Genomic DNA, 24,989 nt, shown 5'->3' with positions numbered 1-24,989 from the left:
CAGCAAGGCGTTCTGCAGCAGCAATAACAAAACAAGGCAGAATGGCAAGGTATGCAGAGAGAAGCTGCAGCAAGAGGTTCTGCAGTAGCAGGTGCGAAGCAAGGCGGAACCGCAAGGTGTGCGGAGAGAAGCTGCAGCAAGAGTGGAGCGGAACTGCAGTACCAGCAAGACAGAGGCAGTAAAGACCAGAGTACCCAGAGCAGGGAAGGAAAGACCACAGACTGGGATAAAACAGACACAGGTATAGGACAGAGTTCAGACTAGGCTACATACAGAGCAAGGCACGGAGACAGGGTTAAGACGGACACAGGTATAGGACGGAGTTCAGACAAAGCAAGGAACAAGTCAGTGCACAGGAACAAGGACACATACCAGGATATTCTGCCTCCTGGTGGGTGGAACGAGAAATGCCCAAGGGACAGGGATACAGAGACCAGAATATTCTGCCTCCTGGTAGGCGGAAAACATGACACAAAGCACACGGGTACAGATCTGGGTATGATGCCCCCAGAGCAGGCAGAGACAGGACCTGGCAACTCAGCAGCAACACACTGACTGCGTAAAGGTGGTGCTCAGGCAGCTTTCACCGGGTGGAGCTGCCTTAAATACTAGAGGCCTCTTGGTAATTGGCTGGGAACACCATGGGCAGGTGCACACTGATTCTATAAGAACCAGAGAGTGCCGGCGCCTCCCCCCTATGTACACAGCCAGGAAGTATGCAGAGAGCGTGCAGGAGGCAAGAGGCACACAGCATGGAGCCAGCAGCAGACAGAACTCACAGCATGGCCCGGAGTAGTGAGTAAGGTAGGTGGGGGATGGGAGGCCATGCAGTGTTGCCGGCAGGGTTGTTACACAGTTAAACTGCTTCATCAAGTGATGTGTAAAAAACACTTGACAAGGATTCATCAATATCATCATTTACCGATACCCCTTTAGGATATGACAAAGAGTGGATCAAATAATATTTTCCAATCTCCGCTTTGAAGACCAAACCTAGCGGCGAGACCCTTAACTTATCTATTGGTAATAAGTAAAAGGGGCCAAACATTCTACCCAAGGTAACCTCTTTAATAAGTATTTCGTAAACTAATTCCATATGATCATCTACGGTAAAGATTATTAGGCCTCTTTCACATTGCATTCTAGCAGAATTTTGGGGCTCCATCCGAACCCCTGCAGAACAGGATTTGGACATAGGCACTGACAGGGCCATAAACTATAAGGGTGCAAAAGAGTCAACTTGGCTCTGATGTGCATCATTTTCGGACGTATACTCCTACTGGAGGCGACACTCGGATGCAATCTACTACTAGAAAATATCTGAATGAACTCGCAAAGGAGAATGTGGGAATGGGTGACGGAAAATGTAGTGTGCCAGATGACTCCATGAAACCAGTAAAAGTTAACCATTCACATCTTCGAGCAAGGCTGTGTGCACACGGTGCAATATTGCTGCATTTATTCTGAGCAGAATTGGCCTCCAAATGGTAGGAATTCCTTATTCCAGCAAAGTCAATGAGAATCCTGAAGTGCTATGCACATGATCAATATTTTCCTTTCAGGATTTGTGCTGCTTTTAAATCCGATTGATCGATATCAGATTGTTAGGCGTCAGGTTCCTGTCGCTGCACAGCAGGAATCCCAGAAACCTTGCCTTCGGCGGTCTCCCATTCCTCTCCGGTCACAGTGGAGCCTGCTCAGCAGACTCATTGATCCCGGCACTCTGCTCACACCGGCATTGTGGGTTTGGTTGCTGCTATCACCTCTGGTCCAGCTATAGCAATGCATACTGGGCAGCAGCGAATGACTCCAGGGACTAAGTCCTCCTTTTGGCCCACTGAGCATGCCCGTGGGACGATCTCTCATTGGAGATCGGAGGTCACATGTTCAGGTCCTTCCCCAGCTTGGATTGGACCATCAGGAAGGTTCCGGAAGGACGCTGCTATAAAAGGTTTGCATGGCTGCCCCGCCATGCGCTATGATAGACATTGATTCTATATTATTTAGAGGTATGAGTGATGATGGATGGATGAGACTGGTGACTGACTCATTAAGACTCCCTCCCTTTGATACGCATGAGTTAGGGTCTTATAGTTAGAGTCAGTACCTAGCACTTGCACTGCTTAGCGCCACAATGTACTCCGCTCTCCTTCCTGTAGCGCCTGAGGGTGTCAGTCAGTACAGGCATCACTTACTGCTGATACTGCAGCCTCTGCCTGAGTAGCGCCATGCGCAGATAGGTGCGCTTTCCAGCACTGTGCTTATGCTAGTTAGTGGCGACTGCCAGGGTAGACATAGTACCCGCTCTGAGCGGTAATTTACACTGAGTAGTGACCTGTGACGCTCAACAGGCCACGCTTATACGCCGGCCAGTACGGACTCTGTGAGTTAATAGAGTGTCCTTGCACGCGCCGGTCAGAGGTTACCCGCTGGTGTCCGGCTACCTCCTATCATATCCCATCCGTCATTGTCTAGCTGCAGTTTACACCTCTGGACGGTGGACCCCGGGCTGCGAACGCACCTTATACCATTTACCATCTTCATTATTTGGTGCGTTCTGCCAGCCCTTAACACAGATACTGGTAAACAACTAAGAATATAATCCTTTTACTAAATTTATTGGAGTGGATTCATATTTCTGTACCCTGAGCACGTAGAGTATGCCACGTAGCCTTCTCTATAAACCTAGGGCTTGGTGTGAGCGACAGTTGTGGACACCAACCCCTAATCCCATTACCCTGATGCCACTGCACCAGGGTATCTGGAAGAGCCTGGGCTAAGTGCTAGAATTGGCGTTTCAAATATGAAGTGCAATTTCTGAGGCATCTGAGGGCTGGCATTTTTAGCCTGGGACGGGGCAAATAAGAATGAACAAGATGGGGTTGAGCAAGAAAATTACATCACAAAACTTTTTTTTCTCAAATGTCTTTATTTAGCTCCAAAAGTATTCATTGCTGCACACAAAGGCATTAAAAACAAATTGCTAGAGATGCAGAAACGTTCCACAAATTTCTGCAATCAAATACTCAATGTGTGCACATACAGTGGGGAAGAAAAGTATTTAGTCAGCCACCAATTGTGCAACTACTCCCACTTAAAAAGATGAGAGAGGCCTGTAATTGGCATCATAGGTAGGCCACAACTATGAGAGTCAAAATGAGAAAACAAATCCAGAAAATCACCTTGTCTGATTTGGCAAGATTTATTTTGCAAATTATGGTGCAAAATAATTATTTGGTCACCTAAAAACATGCAAGAACTCTGGCTCTCACAGACCTGTAATTTCTTTAAGAGACTCCTCTGTCCTCCACTCATTTCCTGTAGTAATGGCACCTGTTTGAACTTGTTATCATTATAAAATACACCTGTCCACAACCTCAAACAGTCACACTCCAAACTCCACTATGGTGAAGACCAAAGCGCTGTCGAAGGACACCAGAAACAAAATTGTAGCCCTGCACCAGGCTGGGAAGACTGAATCTGCAAAAGGCAAGCAGCTTGGTGTGATGAAATCAACTGTGGGAGCAATAATAAGAAAAGGAAGACATACAAGACCACTGATAATCTCCCTCGATCTGGGACTCCACGCAAGATCTCACACTGTGGGGTCAACATGATCACAAGAACAGTGAATAAAAATCCCAGAACCACACGGGGGAACCTAGTGAATTACCTGCATAGAGCTGGGACCACCGTAACAATGGCTACCATCAGTAAAACACTACGCTGCCAGGGACTCAGATCCTGCAGTGCCAGACATGTCCCCCTGCTTAAGCCAGTACATGTCCGGGCCCGTCTGAAGTTTGCTAGAGAGCATTTGGATTATCCAGAAGAGTATTGGGAGAATATCATATGATCTGATGAAACCATAGTAGAATTGGCTGGTAGAAACAAAACTCGTCGTGTTTGGAGGATAAGGTGGCAACATCATGCATTGGGGCTGTTTCTCTGCTAAGGGACCAGGACGACTGATCCGAGTACATGAAAGAGTGAATGGGGCCATGTGTCGTGAGATTTTGAGTGCAAACCTCCTTCCATCAGCAAAGGCATTGAAGATGAAAAGTGGATGGGTCTTACAGCATGATAATGATCCCAAGCACACCGCCAGGGCAATGAAGGAGTGGCTTCGTAAGAAGCATATGAAGGTCCTGGTGTGGCCTAGCCTGTCTCCAGATCTCAACCCCATAGAAAACCTTTGGAGAGATTTGAAAGTCCGTGTTGCCCAGCGACAGGCCCAAAACATCACTCCTCTAGAGGAGATCTGCATGGAGGAATGGGCCAACATAGCACTAACAGTGTGTGCCAACCTTGTGAAGACTTACAGAATACGTTTGATCTCTGTCATTGCCAACAAAGGATATATAACAAAATGTTGAGTGGAACTTTTGTTAATGACCAAATACTTATTTACCACCATAATTTGCAAAATAAATCTTGCCAAATCAGACAAGGTGATTTTCTGGATTTGTTTTCTCATTTTGTCTTTCATAGTTGTGGTCTACCTATGATGTCAATTACAGGCCTCTCATCTTAAGTGGGAGAACTTGCACAATTGGTGGCTGACTAAATACTTTTTCCCCACTGTAGCATAAGTGGGGAGAAGACACTGGCTCTTGGCCTCCTGCAGCACAAAGCCATAGACTCATCAGGGTGTCCCAGCACGGACCTGACAATAGTATTCCTACATGAGGTCTGGGGGATAGTCCATGGGCTTTTGATATGTTAATGGAATAAACATCAAAGAGTTGATATGTAAGAGTCACTATTGTAAGCGAGAAGACTCTGGTTCTAGCCCTCCTGAAGCACAAAGCCTTAAGGCCCCTTTACATTTAACGATGCACCAGCGATCCCGACCAGCGATATGACCCGGTCAGGATCGCTGGTGCATCGCTAAATGGTCGCTAGTGAGCTGCCACGCAGGCAGATCTCACAGTGATGCAGCAGCGATCTAGCCGTTGTTACTTACCTTTCAGACGCGGCGATCCTGACGTCCTCCGTCCGCGTCCAGCGTTGCTCGTCGGCGCCAGCAGGAAGCGCCCGACGAGAAATGGAGCCTTGCGATCTCGCGCGATCAGCGATGGACAGCGGGGGAGCCGGTCGGAAGTAAGTATCACACATAGCGATATTGCTAGCGATATCCAAATCGGTGATGCTTTAGCGATATTGTTAGCGATATTGCTATGTGTAAACCCCCCTATAGAGCCAAGGTGTCCCAGCACAACTATTGTGGAGAATTCCTGTGTGGACTGGTTGTTCATTGCACAGTTGGTCTGGGAATTGATTTTCTTTGAAGTTACACATCACAACCCACAGGTGGGTGGATACATCAACATAAAGAGCTCTTCACCCTCCCCCCCACCCCACCTGAAGGTGACATCACAAGATGGGGGGTGAGCAACAACAGACCAGGTCTTAAAAATGCATGTAAGACTTTTGGATGCTGGTCATTTCTTGGGGTCAGTTGAATTGAAGACTTGTCCCAGTTTCTGCTTCCTGTGGATCCTAAACACAAAATGTAAGTGATCAGTTTCTGGTTTATTTCCTTTTAGTTGAACAAACTTGTATGCAACTTTTCAAATGGCGGTGGATACCGCGTTCAGCCCTGCACACTTGCAACCTACTTCTATAAGCCCCATATTAGCCTTAGGCTGCCGGTCTCACCTGCAAGCTACTATTATATGCCCCATATGGGCCTTTTGCTACCGGACTCAGTACAGGTATATTTTCACACCGGTCTCAGTACAGACATTTTCTACAGGTATATTTTCACACCGGTCTCAGTACAGACATCTTCCACAGGAAAATTGCTTCAGCAATCCAGCGGGAACCTGTCATTTCCTTATGGAATATATTGCATCTAATTGAATTTCCAGCACAGCACGCCTTAAGGGTAGTTGGAAGGCTGCTATATGTCTACACCATATTTGGAAGCAGGAACTTACAAACAAATTATTTTGCTCGTGGACATACGTTTGTTCATACTATATAGACAACAGTCGGACTGACGAAGGCCAAGTGTAGGCCGAAACGTAGTTTTGTAGGACTGCACATAAATAAAAACTTAATCTAAAAAGGACAATTCAGTTGAGTGCCAAGTTACTTTATTATTATTCACAAGGGTTAAAAGCTGACCAGCAATTTCAAATTTTTACAACAAAATTTACAAAAAAAATTTTTCAGGGACCACATCACACTGGAAGTGACTTTGGAGGTCCTATTTGACAGAAAATATCCTGTGACACCATTCTAAAAACTGCACACCTCAAAGTCCTCAAAACTACAGTCAAGAAGTTTATTAACCCTTCCGATGCGCTCACCAACATAATTTGATGGCCCCACACAGACAGTAAGATGGCCTCACAGTATTATGGATCTCACAGCACCCCCATACATTGTTTGATGTTCATCGTTCATCACAGTCCCCCACACATAGTAATGGCACCCGTATTCCCCCATAGACCGTAATGATAGTACTTACAGCCCTCCCCACACACAGGACGGTCCTTACAGACAGCCGCACACGGTATGACTGTCCTCACAGCACCCCACATATGGTATAATGGTTCTCATGGGCCCTATACACAGTATAATCCCCCACAACACCCCAGGAAGTGTTATGCTCATCACAGCCCTCTGTATAGTATGAGTCTTCACACACATAGCCACTTATATACACTCACACACCCCTATATACCGATGAGACCCCACACACAAAAAATACCTTGTTCCCCTTCTCCTGCTGCTCTGCACCTGTCACTACATTGTGCCTGCACGCACAATCCGCACAGCAGATGCAATGTAGTGACATCATCGCGTCTTCTTTCAGTTGCTTGTGCCGAATAGTGGGATGAGCCACCAGCTGCCTTCTCCTCCAATAGATTCACGCAGGCAGGGTTGACTCCTCCACCATATATTGGGACACCGGTAGGGTTGCCTCCTCCACTAAATATTGGGACACCGGTAGGATTGCCTCCTCCACCATATATTGGGTAAGGTTGCCTCCTCCACCATATATTGAGACTCCGATAGTGTTGCCTCCTCCTGTATATATTGGGACACCGGTAGGGTTGCCTCCTCCACCATATATTGGGACACCGGTAGGGTTGCCTCCTCCACCATATATTGGGACACTGGTAGGGTTGCCTCCATCATATATTGGGACACCAGTAGGGTTGCCTTCTCCACCATACATTGGCACACCGGTAGGGTCACCAACTTGACTTTTTACTTTTTTCTGGACAGCCAATTAAAAAAATCAGACAAGCAAAAAAAAACTATATGGACACACTGAAAAATCATTATGGCTGTAAATAGTAAATATCTACAATCCATAATTATGATATGAAGACAATAGCTGCATTCACTATAAAATTATGAGAATTAGTCATTAGTTATCTGCATAAGTTTCTTCAGATTAAAAAAAATATATAAATCATGGCCACCTTCAATTTTTTTTTTACACAGTGCAAAAAATTGCCATGTTTTCATAGACTGTCCTGGAATTTCTGGACGGTTGGCAAACTTGGTCACCGAGAAAGCAATTGCATGGTGCAGCCCGTGGGCCACAATTTTCAGGCCCTTTGGCTGCCTCAGTCCACAGGCCAGACAGGAACAACCAGAGGGCCGGATCTCCTGCGTGCTGCACTCTGCCCAGGTCTAATGTATACTGTGTACATAGATTTGAGTTACTGCAAATTATGTCCTTCTTGGCTAAAAACACTCTTCAAAATTAAGAGTATTTTTACCCCTCTGTAAAATATGTAGTGTGACCTCTGCCAGAGTATGTGCTATGGAGCAGTGGGGGCACCCGCAGTCAGACCGTCAGCATCTGATGGCCCTTTAACCCCAAGGGTGGTTTGCATGTTAATGACCGGGACAATTTTTACCATTCTGACCACTGACCTTTTATGAGGTAATAACTCTGGAACGCTTCCATGGATCCCGGTGATTCCGACACTGTTTTCTCGTGACATATTGTAATTCATGTTAGTGGTAAAATTTCATTGATATAACTTGCATTTATTTGTGAAAAAAATGGAAATTTGGCAAAAATTTGGAAAATTTGCCAATTATCCAACTTTGAATTTTTATGCCCTTAAATCACAGAGATATGGCACACAAAAAACTTAATAAGTAACATTTCCCACATGTTTACTTTACATCAGCACAATTTTGGAACCAAAATCTTTTTTGTTAGGAAGTTATAAACTGTGTTCCAAATTATTATGCAAAAAGCGTTTAGGACTGGAGTGATAAGGTTAGAATTTTTTTGTTTGTCATTTAAACTCATTGATGGTGATGTGTGTCAAGGCTCTTTATATCACTGAAAGGAATTGCAGATACCTGTGCAAATTAGTTTGGCAAGTGTGTCCAAATAAAGGCAAGACTACTTAAGAAGGCTGTTCCACATTATTAAGCAGCCTACATTTTTTGCCAAAATGGGAAAGAAAAAGGATGTGTCGGCTGCTCAGAAGCAACAAATTGTGGAGTATTTCGGTCAAGGCATGACTACAATCAACATTGCCAAGACACTTCATCGTGATCATCGCACAATCAAGAAGTATGTAGCAGATTCCCAGCACACACGTGTGCGTGCTGATAAGGAAAAATTGAGGACTCTTTCCAACAGGCAATTGCGTCAGGTTAAAAGAGCAGCTGCAAAAATGCCTTGTCATAGCAGCAGACAAGTTTTTGAAGCTGCTAGTGCCTCCAACGTCCCCCGAACAACAAGATGCAGGGTCCTTCAGAGGTTTGCAGCTGTGCGTAAGCCATCCTGTCGACCACCTCTATCCACTGCACACAATCAGAAACGGCTCCAGTGGGTCAAACGATACATGAAGACTGACTTCCAAACTGTTTTGCTCACCGATGAGCGGCGTGCAACGCTCGATGGTCCAGATGGATGGAGTGGAGGATGGCTGGTTGATGGACACCCCATGAAAACACAGCTAAGGCGCCAACAAGGAGGAGGTGGAGTAATGTTTTGGGTTGGAATCATGGGGAGAGAGATTGTCGGCCCCTTTAGGATCCCTGAAGGGGTAAAGATGAACTCCATAATCTATGTGGAGTTTCTAAAACAGCACTTCCTGTCATGGTTCAAGAGGAAGAACCGTGCTTTCCGCAGCAAGATCATTTTCATGCATGATAATGCACCGTCTCATGCTGCAAATAACACATCTGCATCTCTGGCTGCTATGGGCATAAAAGAGGACAAACTTATGGTGTGGCTATCATCTTCCCTTGACCTCAACCCCATTGAGAACCTCTGGAGCATCATCAAAAGGAGTGTCTATGATGGCGGGAGGCAGTTCACATCTAAGCAACAGCTCTGGGAGGGTATTCTGTCCACATGCCAAACAATTGAAGCACAAACCATCCAAAAACTGACAAATTGAATGGACGAGAGAGTTCAGAAGCTTCTTTCGAACAAGGTGTCCTATGTGCCAATGCAACATCACCTAGAATAAAGTTCTGACTTGAAAACTGTTTGATTTCATTTTGTAATAAGCTGATAATGCTTATAATTTCACAATTGACCATTTTTTTGTTCAAAATAAAAAGGTTGAAAACTCTGCTGTGCATACTAATTTGGAACATGCATTTCGAGTGTTTCTTATTTTTAAAAATATACTGTTTTCATAGGCAGTTTGTTCAAAAACATTGCAATCATACTAGAATATTAGATGACTGAAAAATAACTGACTGCAATTCATATAGGTAATTTAGAGAAAGAGGAAATATTTTTTGCATAATAATTTGGAACACATATGCAACACAGTGTAAGGGTTAAACATTGACCAGCGATTTCTCATTTTTACAACATCATTTTTTTTTAAGGGACCACATCACATTTGAAGTCACTTAGAGGAGTCTATATGATAGAAAATACCCAAAAGGTGCTCAAAACCACATTCAAGAAGTTTATTAACCCTTCAGGTGTTCACAGGAATATTTTGAATGTTTAAAAAAAAAAAAAATGAACTTTTAACTTTTTTCACAAAAAAATTAATTCAGGTCCAATTTTTTTTATTTTGCCAAGGGTAACAGGAGAAATTGGAACGCAAAATTTATTGTGCAATTTGTCCTGAGTACGCCAATACCTGATATGTAAGAGAACCACTGTTTCGGCGCATGGCAAAGTTCGGAAGGGAAGGAGCGCCATTTGACTTTTTCAACGGAAAATTGGCTGGAATTGAGATCGGACACTATGACGTGTTTGGAGAGCCACTGATGTACCTAAACAGTGGAAACTCCCCACAAATCATTCCGTTTTGGAAACTAGACCCCCCCAATGAACTTATGTAGATGTGTGGTGAGAACTTTGAACCCCAAAGGGCTTCACAGAAGTTTATAACGCCCGGGCGTGAAAATAAAAAAATCATATTTTTTCCACTAACATGACCTTTTAGTCCCCAATTTTTTTATTTTCGTAAGGGTAACAGGAGAAATCGGACCACAAAAGTTGTTGTGCAATTTGTCCTGAGTATGCGGATACCCCATATGTGGGGGTAAAACACTGTTTGGGCGCATGGCAGAACTCGGAAGGGAAGGAGAGCCATTTGACTTTATCAACCCAGAATTGGCTGGAAGTGAGATCAGACGCCATGTTGCATTTGGAGAGCACCTGATGTGCCCGCACCGTGGAAACTCCCAATTCTAACTCCAACCCGAACCCCAAAACATCCCTAACGGGAAAATTTAAATAAATACATTTTTTTAATTTTATTATTTTTCCCTAAATAAGGGGGTAATAAAGGGGGGATTGATTTACTATGTATGGCGGGTTTTAATGTATGGCAGCTGTCAGACGCTAAAACATTTTTTATCGCAAAAATAGCTTTTGCATCACCACATTTTGAGAGCTATAGTTTTTCCATATTTTGACCCACAGTCATGTGAGATCTTGTTTTTTGCGGGACAAGTTGACGTTTTTATTGGTACCATTTTTGGGCACGATTTTTTTTTTTTTTTTTTTAATCGCTTTTTATTCCGATTTTTGGGAAGCAGAATGAACAAAAACCAGCAATTCATGAATTTCTTTTTTTGGGGGGGCGTTTACACCGTTCCATATGTGCTAAAATTGATAAAGTAGTTTTATTCTTCGAGTCAGTACGATTACAGCGATACCTCATTTATATCCTTTTTTATGTTTTGGCACTTTAATACAATAAAAACAATTTTAAATAAAAAAATAATTATTTTTGCATCGCTTTATTCTGCGAGCTATAACTTTATTTTTTTGCTGATGATGCTGTGTGGTGGCTCATTTTTTGCGGGACAAGATGACGTTTTCAGTGGTACCACGATTATTTATATCCGTCTTTTTGATCGCGTGTTATTGCACATTTTGTTCAGTGGTATGATAAAGCATTGTTTTTTGCCTTTTTTTTTTTTTAAGGGGTTCACTAAAGGGGTTAACTAGTGGGACAGTTTTGCAAAAAAAGAACTAGGGATTTTTTTTATTATTGAGGAATTATTTAAAAAAAAAATTTTACAAAAATTTTTTTACTTTAGTACATTGTCCCAGGGTTTGACATTACCATATAAAGACAGATCGCTGATCTGACACTTTGCAATGCACTGTGTCAGATCAGCGATCTGACAGGCACTGCAGGTGGCTTCTCAGCGCCTGCTCTCAGAAGGCAACGAGAAGCCACCTCCCTGTAGGACTCAGAAGGCTCCCGCCTCCATCTTGGATCCATGGGCATGAGGGAGGAGGCCCTCACAGCAACGCGAGCACATCGCGTTGCTCTGAGGGACTCAGGGAAGCAGGTAGGGAGCCCTCTCCCTGCGCGATTCTTCCCTATGCCCCCGGTATACCTCGATCATGTTTGATCACAGTGTGCCAGGGGTTAATGTACTGGGAGCCATCTGTGATAAGCAGCTGACACCCGGCCACCATGACGTACTATCCCGTCCATGGGCATTAAGGCCCAGGGCACATGGACGGGATAGTACGTCATGTCGTGAAGAGGTTAATAAACATCCACAAAAAATGTTGTCCTATACGACTTCTAAAACGGACCAGGCTGTATGGGCCACAGAGAATGGTAAGAGGCCACAGAAGGTCAACGTACACCGAGAAACACCGCTGGGACCTAAGAAATTGGTTACATAAGTGATTACCGTGTTTATTTAATTTATTTTTTTAGCTTACTGTATTTTTGGAACTATAAGAGGCACCCCAAATTTTGTTGAGGGAAAAAAAAAATTAATAAAATGAGGATCTTACAGTCCGTATTTACGGTAGCTAACATGGGGAGCGGTGGATTGGGGTCACAGGAGGCAGAGTCCGTGGTACACAAAGCCGGCGGCAGTGGGACGGTGCTGCAAGCCCTGGGTGGGAGGAGAAGGTGTCCCAGTGCTGCAAGGCTGCGGGTCCTGGGTTGGAAGAAGTGGTCGGGGTTCAGGAAAGCGGCCGCTTCAGGCAGCGCATGCACAGATTGGGATCTTAGCTGAAGTCCTTCAGCCTCGCCCCATTTCTGCTGCTGACTTCCTGCAGCAGGGACCCTGCCTCCTGTGACCCCACACCACAACTGTGCCCCCCATAAGCTATGTTCAGACTATAAGATACACCCCAATTTTCCTCCCAAATTTGGGGATAAACATTGCCTCTTCTAGACAGAAAAATATGCTAAGTGCTGCTGAGGACAGGAAATAAATTGTCAGTGACATCTGAATAATTTAGTGCTGGTCTACTGCAGATTGTTTCCCCAACAAATTGCAACATGTGAAACATACCCAAAGCTTTAGAAATATAGAAATGAAAATTCAGCCCATCGTTTTCAAAGTTTTATTAAAATCACAAATAAGTAACAAAAAAAGAGAAAAATATAAATATATACATACAAGTCTATAACAATAAACTTTACAAAACAATATGTAGAACTAAGCCACGTTAGAGATAAGTAACAAACAGAGCACGAGAGTGACAGCACCCCCCCACAGCCCCACCAACATACAGCCTCACGAAAGCAACATCACCCCCCCACAGCCCCACCAACATGCAGCCTCTCGAGAGCGACATCACCCCCCCTCACAGCCCCACCAACATGCAGCCTCACGAGAGAGACATCACCCCCCCTCACAGCCCCACCAACATGCAGCCTCACGAGAGCGACATCACCCCCCTCCTCACAGACCCACCAACATGCAGCCTCACGAGAGCGACATCACCCCCCCACAGCTCCAACATGCAGCCTCACGAGAGCGACATCACCCCCCCACAGCCCCAACATGCAGTCTCACGAGTGAAATCACCCCCCCACAGCCCCACCAACATGCAGCCTCATGAGAGCGACAACACCCCCCCACAGCCCCACCAACATGCAGCCTGACGAGCGACAACACCCTCTCCTCACAGCCCCAACAACATGCAGCCTCTCGAGAGCGACATCACCCCCCCACAGCTCCAACATGCAGCCTCAGGAGTGAAATCACCCCCCCACTGCCCCACCAACATGCAGCCTCACGAGTGAAATCACCCCCCCACAGCCCCACCAACATGCAGCCTCATGAGAGCGACAACACCCCCCCACAGCCCCACCAACATGCAGCCTGACGAGCGACAACACCCTCTCCTCACAGCCCCAACAACATGCAGCCTCTCGAGAGCGACATCACCCCCCCACAGCTCCAACATGCAGCCTCAGGAGTGAAATCACCCCCCCACTGCCCCACCAACATGCAGCCTCACGAGAGCAACATCACCCCCCCACCAACATGCAGCCTCACGAGTGAAATCACCCCCCCACAGCCCCACCGACATGCAGATTCACGAGAGCGACATCACCCCCCACAGCCCCACCGACATGCAGCCTCACGAGAGCGACATCACCCCCCCCACAGCCCAACCAACATGCAGCCTCACGAGAGCGACATCAACCCCCCTACAGCCGCACCAACATGCCGCCTCACGAGTGCGACATCACCCCCTCACAGCCCCAACAACATGCAGCCTCACGAGTGCGACATCACCCCCTCACAGCCCCAACAACATGCAGCCTCACGAGAGCCACATCACCCCCCCACAGCCTCACGAGAGTGACATCACCCCCCCACAGCCCCACCGACATGCAGCCTCACGAGAGTGACATCACCCCCCCACAGTCCCAACATGCAGCCTCACGAGAGCGACTTCACCCCCCCATCAACATGCCTCACGAGAGCGACATCACCCCCCCCACAGCCCCACCAACACGCAGCCTCACGAGAGCGACACCAGCCCCCCCACAGCCCAACCAACACGCAGCCTCACGAGAGCGACACCAGCCCCCCCACAGCCCAACCAACACGCAGCCTCACGAGAGCGACACCAGCCCCCCCACAGCCCAACCAACACGCAGCCTCACGAGAGCGACACCAGCCCCCCCACAGCCCAACCAACACGCAGCCTCACGAGAGCGACACCAGCCCCCCCACAGCCCAACCAACACGCAGCCTCACGAGAGCGACACCAGCCCCCCCACAGCCCAACCAACACGCAGCCTCACGAGAGCGACACCAGCCCCCCCACAGCCCAACCAACACGCAGCCTCACGAGAGCGACACCAGCCCCCCCACAGCCCAACCAACACGCAGCCTCACGAGAGCGACACCAGCCCCCCCACAGCCCAACCAACACGCAGCCTCACGAGAGCGACACCAGCCCCCCCACAGCCCAACCAACACGCAGCCTCACGAGAGCGACACCAGCCCCCCCACAGCCCAACCAACACGCAGCCTCACGAGAGCGACACCAGCCCCCCCACAGCCCAACCAACACGCAGCCTCACGAGAGCGACACCAGCCCCCCCACAGCCCAACCAACACGCAGCCTCACGAGAGCGACACCAGCCCCCCCACAGCCCAACCAACACGCAGCCTCACGAGAGCGACACCAGCCCCCCCACAGCCCAACCAACACGCAGCCTCACGAGAGCGACACCAGCCCCCCCACAGCCCAACCAACACGCAGCCTCACGAGAGCGACACCAGCCCCCCCACAGCCCAACCAACACGCAGCCTCACGAGAGCGACACCAGCCCCCCCACAGCCCAACCAACACGCAGCCTCACGAGAGCGACACCAGCCCCCCCACAGCCCAACCAACACGCAGCCTCACGAGAGCGACACCAGCCCCCCCACAGCCCAACCAACACGCAGCCTCACGAGAGCGACACCAGCCCCCCCACAGCCCAACCAACACGCAGCCTCACGAGAGCGACACCAGCCCCCCCACAGCCCAACCAACACGCAGCCTCACGAGAGCGACACCAGCCCCCCCACAGCCCAACCAACACGCAGCCTCACGAGAGCGACACCAGCCCCCCCACAGCCCAACCAACACGCAGCCTCACGAGAGCGACACCAGCCCCCCCACAGCCCAACCAACACGCAGCCTCACGAGAGCGACACCAGCCCCCCCACAGCCCAACCAACACGCAGCCTCACGAGAGCGACACCAGCCCCCCCACAGCCCAACCAACACGCAGCCTCACGAGAGCGACACCAGCCCCCCCACAGCCCAACCAACACGCAGCCTCACGAGAGCGACACCAGCCCCCCCACAGCCCAACCAACACGCAGCCTCACGAGAGCGACACCAGCCCCCCCACAGCCCAACCAACACGCAGCCTCACGAGAGCGACACCAGCCCCCCCACAGCCCAACCAACACGCAGCCTCACGAGAGCGACACCAGCCCCCCCACAGCCCAACCAACACGCAGCCTCACGAGAGCGACACCAGCCCCCCCACAGCCCAACCAACACGCAGCCTCACGAGAGCGACACCAGCCCCCCCACAGCCCAACCAACACGCAGCCTCACGAGAGCGACACCAGCCCCCCCACAGCCCAACCAACACGCAGCCTCACGAGAGCGACACCAGCCCCCCCACAGCCCAACCAACACGCAGCCTCACGAGAGCGACACCAGCCCCCCCACAGCCCAACCAACACGCAGCCTCACGAGAGCGACACCAGCCCCCCCACAGCCCAACCAACACGCAGCCTCACGAGAGCGACACCAGCCCCCCCACAGCCCAACCAACACGCAGCCTCACGAGAGCGACACCAGCCCCCCCACAGCCCAACCAACACGCAGCCTCACGAGAGCGACACCAGCCCCCCCACAGCCCAACCAACACGCAGCCTCACGAGAGCGACACCAGCCCCCCCACAGCCCAACCAACACGCAGCCTCACGAGAGCGACACCAGCCCCCCCACAGCCCAACCAACACGCAGCCTCACGAGAGCGACACCAGCCCCCCCACAGCCCAACCAACACGCAGCCTCACGAGAGCGACACCAGCCCCCCCACAGCCCAACCAACACGCAGCCTCACGAGAGCGACACCAGCCCCCCCACAGCCCAACCAACACGCAGCCTCACGAGAGCGACACCAGCCCCCCCACAGCCCAACCAACACGCAGCCTCACGAGAGCGACACCAGCCCCCCCACAGCCCAACCAACACGCAGCCTCACGAGAGCGACACCAGCCCCCCCACAGCCCAACCAACACGCAGCCTCACGAGAGCGACACCAGCCCCCCCACAGCCCAACCAACACGCAGCCTCACGAGAGCGACACCAGCCCCCCCACAGCCCAACCAACACGCAGCCTCACGAGAGCGACACCAGCCCCCCCACAGCCCAACCAACACGCAGCCTCACGAGAGCGACACCAGCCCCCCCACAGCCCAACCAACACGCAGCCTCACGAGAGCGACACCAGCCCCCCCACAGCCCAACCAACACGCAGCCTCACGAGAGCGACACCAGCCCCCCCACAGCCCAACCAACACGCAGCCTCACGAGAGCGACACCAGCCCCCCCACAGCCCAACCAACACGCAGCCTCACGAGAGCGACACCAGCCCCCCCACAGCCCAACCAACACGCAGCCTCACGAGAGCGACACCAGCCCCCCCACAGCCCAACCAACACGCAGCCTCACGAGAGCGACACCAGCCCCCCCACAGCCCAACCAACACGCAGCCTCACGAGAGCGACACCAGCCCCCCCACAGCCCAACCAACACGCAGCCTCACGAGAGCGACACCAGCCCCCCCACAGCCCAACCAACACGCAGCCTCACGAGAGCGACACCAGCCCCCCCACAGCCCAACCAACACGCAGCCTCACGAGAGCGACACCAGCCCCCCCACAGCCCAACCAACACGCAGCCTCACGAGAGCGACATCAGCCCCCCCACAGCCCAACCAACACGCAGCCTCACGAGAGCGACATCAGCCCCCCCACAGCCCAACCAACACGCAGCCTCACGAGAGCGACATCAGCCCCCCCACAGCCCAACCAACACGCAGCCTCACGAGAGCGACATCACCCCCCCCACAGCCCAACCAACACGCAGCCTCACGAGAGTGACATCACCCCCCCCACAGCCCAACCAACACGCAGCCTCACGAGAGCGACATCACCCCCCCACAGCCCAACCAACACGCAGCCTCACGAGAGCGACATCACCCCCCCCACAGCCCAACCAACACGCAGCCTCACGAGAGCGACATCACCCCCCCCACAGCCCAACCAACACGCAGCCTCACGAGAGCGACATCACCCCCCCCACAGCCCAACCAACACGCAGCCTCACGAGAGCGACATCACCCCCCCCACAGCCCAACCAACACGCAGCCTCACGAGAGCGACATCACCCCCCCCACAGCCCAACCAACACGCAGCCTCACGAGAGCGACATCACCCCCCCCACAGCCCAACCAACACGCAGCCTCACGAGAGCGACATCACCCCCCCCACAGCCCAACCAACATGCAGCCTCACGAGAGCGACATCACCCCCGCCCCAGCAACATGCAGCCTCACGAGAGCGACATCACCCCCCCACAGCCCCAACAACACGCAGCCTCACGAGAGCGACATCACCCACTTGCCGACAAACCACACGAGATTTACAAATGTAAATATCCAGCTTCTTGGAAATTGGTAAATTTCTTGGAAAATAGACAAATAATTAAAACATGATAAATTGCAGAGACGGCATAGAAACGCGTTTCAGACGCACATGGCCTTGTGTTTGAAACGCATTTGCTATGCTGCAATTTAGTATGCTTTCATTTTTTATCTTTATCATTAAATTTTGTGATTTTCTTCATATTTTGTCTACATTTGGTCCCAGGGATTCTTTTCTTCTGTGCACCTGGAGCTTGGGGAAGCTGTTTTTTTCTATTTTATGTACAAGGGAGTTACAGCACCCCATTCACCTTGCAGCAAACCAATATGTATGATCCCCCCACTCCCCTCATCATCATCCCCCATTCCCCCCCTCAGCCCCTCATCATCCCCTTCCCTATACAGCTCCTCTCAAGCAGCATAAACCCCTTTCCAGAACACGTCCTCAGAGCCTCACACCGAGTCCTCCGTCCTCATTCCCATTTGTACAGGCTCCATGGTGCAGCCCCTCGTTTCCCGCTTCTCTTCTCCTCATCAGCCTCAGCACAACGCTGCTTCCTGCTACTCACTGGACTAGTGGACTGGAGTGAGGCAGGCCCCGCCCCGCCCCGCCCCGCCCCGCCCCGCCCCTTCCGGTGACGTCATTCCCTCAAGCAATCACCTCCGCTCTACTCGGTGACTGCAGGGTGAGATTTATGTGTGGCGCCTTCTGGGGCTGCGGGTGGGTTTTCTGTTTCTCGTCACCATATGATGTGATAATGCTGAGCGGGCGGGCGTGAGGCCGGAGCTCTCCCCTGGGGGCTGCAGCACAATCCTGCCCGGCTGTATAGGGGCCGTGCTGGGGCCAGTGCCCGGGCCTCCTGGCTGGCCTGGAGCTCCCCACTACACAGCGCGGCTCACACTAGATTGGCGCCTGGATTGAGCAGAGTGTGAATGTCGCCCAAGGAAATGCCGCACGGAATAAGCGCCATCTAAGCTGCAGTCCTGTCCTCACAGCTGTGATCGGATATTAGCGGGGATTTGTGCTGTTTCTACTGAGATTTCCCATTGTCATAGTGTATTCTGTGCCCCATATGCTGCGGCCATCTGCTAGGAATGTATTCTCCATATGGAGGGCTGGAGACTGATTATAGGGGATTCCCAGCTCCGAGAGCCTGGCCCCATATGGAAGGATATTAGCTGATGCCTCCAATTACAGCTGCTGTAGGATAGTTCTTCTGATTAGCTGTGTGCAGGGCATAGCTCATGTGCAGGCATTGCAGTGGTGGAGGTATCCATGGTTACGGCCCCTCATGTAGTGAGGTGTTAGTGGTCATGACCATGGATACCTAAGCTGCTGCAATGCCCTGCGACATAGCTAATCAGAAGAACTGTACCACATTTGTAATTGGAGGCATTCGCTAATAATATTATTATTCTTACACTTCCTATATATTGGGATAGGGTCTTGGAGATGGGAATGCCTCTTTTAAGGACTGGTGTATAGTCAGGAATGTGTGGGGAATTTATACTCTGTTGCTGGATGGCATTGAAGATGTCGGTCACTTTTTATCCGCACTGGGATAAATTCCTCTTTTATTCCTGGATTTCTTCTTTTGGATCTGTACAGCGTGGAGTGTAGCCAGAGCGGCTCCCACTGTACGGAGAATCGTCCTCATATAGAGGGGGAGCTGCTTGTTTCTAGTTTTCAGTGTTAGAGGCAGATGATTCCTGAATATCACACCCATCATCTGATGGCAGAGATGCGGCTCAATTATTGATCTTACATCAAGGTCATAGTTCCCATCCATCTGTAAATTTACGGACCGTCCATAAAAACCTGACGCTTGTCTCTGCCGTCCAGTGAATTTCCTTCCCCCCCTGAAGTGTGTACTGTGCCTGCGCTAAAAAGGCTGCCATGTGCAGTGCAAGCAGGAGCTGTCCCGGAAGAAGACTAGAGGAGTCATGTGGGAGCCTGAAGGGCGGTGGCAGAAAATGGCGGAATTCTGCTGCAGACCTTCCTGCTCCCGGCTAGCTGAGCTGATGATCTGGGACTCGGTGCACTACAGGTCGGGGGCCCGAATCCGATGCCAGCGCGCTGGGTCCGCTGCTCCAGTCTGCTTAGCGTCATTCTATCTGTGACGTCTCGGTGCAGAGGTCACGTTGTTGTCACTACAGCGCGGTCTCTGCTGAGACGTCACAGAGTCAGAACGTAGAATATGCTGAGGAGACCTGACCGGAGCAGTGGACTCTGGAGCACTGGCAGCGGGGAGTACAACGGGGAGAAAGGAGGATTTGGATTATGCTGTATGCAGCATTATATGGGGCCCATTATTCTGTATGGATCAATATATGGGGCCCATTATTCTGTATGGAGCATTATATGGGGGCCATTATTCTGTATGGAGCATTATATGGGGCCCATTATACTGTATGGAGCATTATATGGGGCCCATTATACTGTATGGAGCATTATATGGGGTCCATTATACTGTATGGAGCATTATATGGGGCCCATTATTCTGTATGGAGCAATATATGGGGCCATTATTCTGTATGGAACATTATATGGGGCCCATTCTGTATGGATCAATATATGGGGCCCATTATTCTGTATGGAGCATTATATGGGGCCCATTATTCTGTATGGAGCATTATATGGGGCCCATTATTCTGTATGGAGCATTATATGGGGCCCATTATTCTGTATGGAGCATTATATGGGGCCCATTATTCTGTATGGAGCATTATATGGGGCCCATTGTACTGTATGGAGCATTATATGGGGCCCATTATTCTGTATGGAGCAATATATGGGGCTATTATTCTGTATGGAGCATTATATGGGGTCCATTATTCTGTATGGAACATTATATGGGGCCCATTATTCTGTATGGAGCATTATATGGGGCCCATTATTCTGTATAGAGCATTATATGGGGCCCATTATTCTGTATGGAGCATTATATGGGGCCCATTATACTGTGTGGAGCATTATATGGGGCCCATTATTCTGTATGGAGCAATATATGGGGCTATTATTCTGTATGGAGCATTATATGGGGTCCATTATTCTGTATGGAACATTATATGGGGCCCATTATTCTGTATGGAGCAATATATGGGGCTATTATTCTGTATGGAGCATTATATGGGGCCCATTATTCAGTATGGAGCATTATAGGGGGCCCATTATACTGTATGGGGCCCATTATTCTGTATGGATTATTATATGCGGTCCATTATTCTGTATGGAGTATTATATGCGGTCCATTATTCTGTATGGAGCAATATATGGGGCCCATTATTCTATATGGAACATTTTATGGGGCCCATCATTCTGTATGGAGCATTATATGGGGGCCATTATTCTGTATGGAGCATTATATGGGGCCCATTATTCTGTATGGAGCAATATATGGGGCCCATTATTCTATATGGAACATTATATGGGGCCATTATTCTGTATGGAGCAATATGTGGGGCCATTATTCTGTATGGAGCAATATGTGGGGCCATTATTATGTATGGAGCAATATGTGGGGCCATTATTCTGTATGGATGATTATATGGGGCCATTATTCTGTATGGAGCATTATATGGGGCCATTATTCTGTATGGAGCATTATATGGGGCCATTATTCTGTATGGAGCAATATGTGGGGCCATTATTCTGTATGGAGCAATATGTGGGGCCATTATTCTGTATGGAGCAATATGTGGGGCCATTATTCTGTATGGACCATTATATGGGGCCATTATTCTGTATGGAGCATTATATGGGGCCCATTATTCTGTATGGAGCAATATATGGGGCCATTTTTCTGTATGGAGCAATATATGGGGCCATTATTCTGTATGGAGCATTATATGGGGCCCATAGGGATGGCAAATTCATAATACCAAATTACCCATAGGGTAAATAAGCCCTAATTAAGGGATGCATTAAAACATGAATTTTAATATACTTTGTTAAAAAAATAGTGGTACATAAATTAAAAAACACCCAACAGTATAATGCCTGTGTAATCTCACTATTATAAGCTCTATAAAAAAATGTACAGCCCCAACCCTATGAGGAAGAATGTTAGCAAAACTTGTTGGGGAAGCTTTGTGTTAGTTCTGTATAGCACAAGTGATGCCTGTGTATCCTGGGGAAGAGACTCTAACCCATGAACTGCTGTCATGGTGGATATAGTATTGCTCTGAATAGGGATCAGATTGATGAATGAATCTGATGGTTTGTGTATTCCTCCCTTTCCTTATCCTCCTGCCTGTTTCGGTAAGTGCTGCTGTATGATAGTGGTACTCAGTTATCCGTGTTGTGTATTTGTCTTGTTTCCCTTACATTTCTGTACCAAACCCCATGGGATGAGGGAGGGGACTGTCACACCATCTGTCATGCCGCTCTCACCTGGGTGCGGGACCCCAGCCCGACGTCACCACTTCCGGTGCCGCGGCCGCTTCGGGGGTCCTGTCGGGTGCGCACGCGCACCTCTCATACCTAGTTCCATGACTGCACAATGTTCTTAGCGCACTCTTCTCAGCCCTGTCTCCAGTCTTGTCCTCTCTATGGTCTTGGAGGACATGACCCGGAAGTACAAGTGCTCATGTGCTATATCAGGCTACCTCTTCGTATGGGAGGTGCCTAATTATTGTTGTGCTTCCCAGCTTGGTCCTAGCTTTGCTGCGCGCTGTACTCGGGTACTCAGCCTTGTGCTCTGTACCTGTACTCTGCATTACTCTTCGTTCCTGCACTCAGTCTTGTCGTGCTTCCAGCACATGATCCTTACCTACGCTCTATGTCCTCTGTCTTGCTCTTCGGCACAAGCTCTGCTTCCGCCTTACTCTGTGCTCTTGTGTGCTCCCTTGCAAGCGCCCTGCTTTGCCCGCACCTGGGCGTTCTTGCCTGTGCGCGCCATACGTGCACCCGTGTACTCGCCTTGCACTGTCCTGTATCTAGCACACTCCCGAGTACACGCCTTGTATGGTCCTGTACCTTTCGTGCTTCCTTACTCTCGCCCTGTTTTGTCCTATACCCTGCGTGTCCCTGTGTCGATGCTTTGCACACCTCTAGTTGCTTCCTGCAAACTCTCATTGGTGCCTCCTGTGAGCCGGCCACCTGGTTCCAGCAGTCGTGGTGCCTTACCCCCTTGGGCTTGCCCCTTACACTCCCTGTATAGGGGGTGGTCCTCACTAGGTCAGCTCGCCTTAGGTGGGTTGGTGCCATGACCCAGAGGGTCCACTCCAGGAACCGTCACAGGGACAGATTAGGGTTTAACAAGATCATAGTAAGGTTGGATACCCAGGCCTCTCTACCATTAAGAGTACCCCTAAGACACAGGGATGGTTAGGGTCCCAGTTCCAGGAACAGTTTTAGGCCCCTCTCCCTTACGTGTTTCACAGTGTGACACCTACATACAGAGTAATGGGCCTCAAATTGTCCTCCATACAGTGTAATGACTCTATATAGTCCTCAGTACAGTATATAATGCCCCTACATAGTCCTCTATACAGTATAACGGCCGCACTTAGACCTCTATACAGTATAATGAGCCCCACATAGTCATCCATACAGTGTAATGACTCCATATAGTCCTCTGCACAGTATATAAGGCCCCACAGTCATCCATACAGTGTAATGACTCCATATAGTCCTCTGTACAGTATATAAGGCCCCACAAAGTCCTCCATACAGTATAATGGCCCCACATAGTCCTCCATAAACAATGAGAAATTTTTGAGTAGTTGAATAAGCAAATATCTCTCAATTAGTGAGTATAAAGTGCAGTAGTGCAATATAAGGGGTCCAAAACACAGACCTGCAATAACAGTGCATAGGAGAAAATATAACCTGACAGCGAAAACAGCGTACAGTAATACCAGCCATAAGAATACATAGAGGAGGTATATGGGAGTAAGTAAAGTGATGAATGCATATAGTGCCAAAGACCAACCTTACTGAAATGTGGACAGGAGATATATTGGCTTATCGTATTTTGGCTGAAAGTACCAATTTACTACCCTCTATTACGTATCGGAGAAATAAGAATCTCAAGGACCTCTTGTGCCGTAGCTACTATAAAGGACAAGAATGTGAGAGACGTATTTTACTGCTCTTTGGTCCTATTTTTTCTTTTTGGATTTTTTTTTTTTATCCCTCCATACAGTATAATGGCCCCAAGAAGTACTCCATATGGCCTAATGGACCCCACATCAAAAATTAAAATACTCCGCTCCCCCCAGTGCTCCAGACTCGACATCGAGTACTCTGAAGCTCTTCACTGCTCAGCACAGCTGGAGCGGAATAGTGATGTTATCGCACCCGCTGCGCTGAGACATCAGACACAGGAGAATTATGGCTGAGATCCCTCATTCATTATTACCTTCAACTGTATCGGAATCCGGGATGCTGAATAGTTGGAGTGATGCCGGGAAGGGGGGAGGGGGTGGTGCGAACATCGTGGGCCAAATATAATCACCCTGCCGGATAGATTTGGCCCCCAAGTCAGAGTTTGACAAATGTGCTACAAACCATGCTGGGCTTCATGTAAATATTAAAAAATGGGTGGACAACTATTCTAACATCACATTTGTATCAGAAATGAATGCCATAAAAAAAATGCTTCCAACCTCACAAAAAAGAGCATGTATCCCAAAAATACAACATCTCCAGACAAAACATTGCTTAAATAATGCAAAACTAAAAATGCTAGTGCATTTAACCCCTTAATACGACTTTTTACTGACCTGAGATATGAGACTAGCATCCCCATACAGGTGACAACCCAGCAGCTGTCGACTGTACACTATAGCTGACAACTTGCTGTATCAGCGACGATCAGTGTTGGCACCGTCCATATCTGTTTATCCCCTTAGGGTACCGTCACACTTGGCGAAGCACCAGCGATCCCGACAATGATGCGGCCTGGTAGGGATCGCTGGTGCGTCGCTACGAGGTCGCTGGTGAGATGTCAAACAATCAGATCTCAACAGCGACGCAGCAACGATACGGAACGATACGACGGTCGTTGGGACCCTAGTAATAGATAAAAAAGACAGCGCCTCAGACAGTGGTGGAAAAAAGCCTTACGTTTTATT

At 49.2% G+C, this 24,989-nt stretch overlaps 1 pseudogene; it reads left to right on the top strand.

Annotated features, from left to right (window-relative positions):
- Positions 1–19,142: 19,142 nt before the first annotated feature.
- Positions 19,143–24,989, top strand: part of LOC141047849 (uncharacterized) — a 110,186-nt pseudogene continuing 104,339 nt past the window's right edge.

This window comes from Dendrobates tinctorius, unplaced genomic scaffold (genome assembly GCF_039654945.1).
Source record: "Dendrobates tinctorius isolate UK_male_01 unplaced genomic scaffold, ASM3965494v1 ptg000129l, whole genome shotgun sequence".
NCBI lineage: Eukaryota > Metazoa > Chordata > Amphibia > Anura > Dendrobatidae > Dendrobates > Dendrobates tinctorius.
The sequence above is the reverse complement of the archived record's forward strand: the minus strand, read 5'-3'. Positions and strand labels throughout refer to the sequence as shown.